A 3,128-nucleotide genomic window follows, 5' to 3' on the forward strand; every position below is an offset into this window, starting at 1 on the left:
GACAGGAAAGCGCTCTAAACATTTACATATCCATCTAAACGCTCTCAGAGTGTGTAGCATCATGATGTTAGTTAACATATTGATACAAACTCGTTTTACTTCTAAACAAAGAACAGGAAAATAACTTACCGTGAGAGAACATCAGGGCCTTGAATCTGAATCACGTCTCCTGTGGCGTGCGTGTGCATGAGTTTGAGCACGAGCAATAGATACTGGCTGCAGTTTTCTTAAAGTCCCCGTGAAATCAAAATTGAACCTATTTACTTTGTTAGCGCATATTACTAGTCTTGTGGTGAACAATTAATCCGTGCAAGTAAATATATATTAAAAAATGTTTTACCTTGGTAATCTTTAATCAAAATCTGAAAAGTTACTTCCGGTCTGGAACGGTTGATGACGTAGGTTTCACAGTTTGGGTGGGGAAACGCTTAACCACTCCCCTCAAACCGTTAGCTTGCTATGAGCGAGAGATGGAGAGGAGGAGCGCTAGAGTAAAACCCTGCCCTCTGTTCAATATTCCGTTTCACTTGGAAATACGTCACAGCACGGGAGAAAAATCGTTTGCAACTTCCGGTTCACGGGGACTTTAAAGGCCACCGGTGTCGCTAATAATTAGGGTTTTTGAATTCTTTTGAATTTTTGAATATTTGGAAAGCTACTTTTTAACGACTGAAATGTTTTGGTTTTTTTTTTGTTTTTACTGGGACTGAAAGTTATTAATGAAATAATGTAAATCAATCAATTAATTTGTGCAGGGACTCATTGTTTCTGCACAAGAATTTAAACGAATCAGCGAGTGCTCAAAATTGCAGGAATTCAAACGAATTGGTCAATTGGTGAATTCAAAATAAATCTGTGTTCAAAATGAGTCAAATACATTGAACCACTAAAATCACTTTTTGTTCTGAGCAGAAGAGAAAACAGCAAACGATGAAGGCTGGACAACATTATTAAAGATTTTGATATTTCATTTGATATAACATATTTGAGAAGAGCTCAGGGGTCAAAGGTTAAGTGCACTCAAGGGCCACTTCTGAGCTTTACAGTTTATTGCATTCGACCAGACATATTGATTCATGACATGTTTGCATGTGTGACAAATGCACTTTTATTATAGTTAACTAAATTACTTCATCAACGCATACTCAACTCTAATAGTTACAAAACTGAAATGAAAAAAAAATATATTTAGAATTTTATATATATGTAATTTCCCACACCTAAAATAAATAAATACTATAGTATGATGATGCATGAACCGCGAGGGCAGAATATCACAAAATCTAATGAGGGAAAATATGCAAAGTAAGGAGGGAAGTCTGACTTTACAATGAGTCTGTCTGTTAATTAATTTTAAAGTAGCATAAATAAATTAAATGAATCCCTGGATGCCTTTCCTGACGTTGTCCACCATTACTAAACAAGCTGAGCAGAAATGGCTTCACTTGAGCTGTTGAACAGTTTGGAAGGTATAATTTTCAATAACAAACCGGTACACATTGTCCCTGTGGCATTCATGAATGCTGCGGTTTGTCACACATACACTCCTGGTCACACTCAGTAGCACAAACACAGGCCCCAGGTAGAGCGCTCATCACTCCTGCTGTTCTTCTCCATATGGACCCAATGAACTGGGGAGAGCTGAGACCCTCCACATGCACACACACACACATGTGCCTGCAAATACACGGGGAGATAGACAGGTGTCGTTCCTTTTGCAGCCGTAGCCAGCTGTGTGTCAGCCTGTATATAACAAATGTCACAGTTGTGTGCCAGATGTCTGTCAGACACAGGTGGATGAGGTAAAGTCGTGATCCTTTAGTTTTAAAGGCTTTTTCCTTCCTCATATTCTAATCCATCCCTCCATACAGCCATAATGATATAATATTCATCTGCGGCATTCTGAGCAGTATGAAGTAACGGTAGACTGAGGGAATGTTGGAGCTCTCCGTGGTGCTGAAAATATCCTGCTGTAAAAATGAGTATGATTATGCTGCTGCTGTGCAAATGATGTCACACGCTAACAAATAATACTGTCTAATCTCGCTATTTTCGTTGGAATAATAACAATGGTCATATAATTAAATAACAAAATTTTATTTGATTTAATTTCAGACTCAACTGGGTCTGTTGAATATATATATATATATATATATATATATATATATATATATATATATATATATATATAAAAATTCAGTAACACTTTAGTTTAGGGTCCAATTCTCACTATAAACAAGTTGCTTGTTAGCGAGTACTTATTAGGCATAGGCTGTTTATTAGTACTCATAAAGCACATTAGTGCCTTATTCTGCATCCCATAATCCTTCCCTATCCCTAAACTTAACAACCACCTTACTATTAATAAGCAGAAGTAATGAGTGATGTAAAAGCCGTAATTAATAGTTCAGTTAATAGAGAGAACTGGACCCTAATCTAAAGTGTGAGCATAATTATTTTTCATTGATAATTTAATAAAAATAAAATACAAATATCCACCAAAAATACATAAATAAATACCAGCTCAGTCTTGTTTTTGTATATATAGCCTATATTTTAGACAAAGCCTTGAAGCCTTTAAACAAACAAACAAACTTACCAAGAAAATCATCTGTTGGGATAAGACCTGAAATAAGTTAGGTTTACATTGATTCAGTTTTCAGTCTCAGTTGAATGTTTGCCCCCACCTGATGGCCAAATGAAGAACTACCTCTATCTATCTATCTATCTATCTATCTATCTATCTATCTATCTATCTATCTATCTATCTATCTATCTATCTATCTATCTATCTATCTATCTATCTATCTATCTATCTATCTATCTATCTATCTATCTATCTATCTATCTATCTATCTATCTATCTATCTATCTATCTATCTATCTATCTAGCAAATGTATACAGGTATTTAGCTCTGCTTACAAGCAGCCCTTTTGTTTGCATATTTCCACTTTGTTTTTGAAGAAGAAAAAAATAGCCTGGACAAATGAGTCTTGACCGCCCTTTTAGTAAAACCCCCTTTTGATTCCCTCAACGTCCCCAACTACACTCAATTGAGACATCCTCCACACCTGATGTGCTGTATAATGAGTCCCTAATTTATGTAATTAGTCCATTAACTGTAATC

Source organism: Pimephales promelas, chromosome 25, assembly GCF_988280905.1.
Source record: "Pimephales promelas chromosome 25, fPimPro1.hap1.1, whole genome shotgun sequence".
Lineage (NCBI taxonomy): Eukaryota > Metazoa > Chordata > Actinopteri > Cypriniformes > Leuciscidae > Pimephales > Pimephales promelas.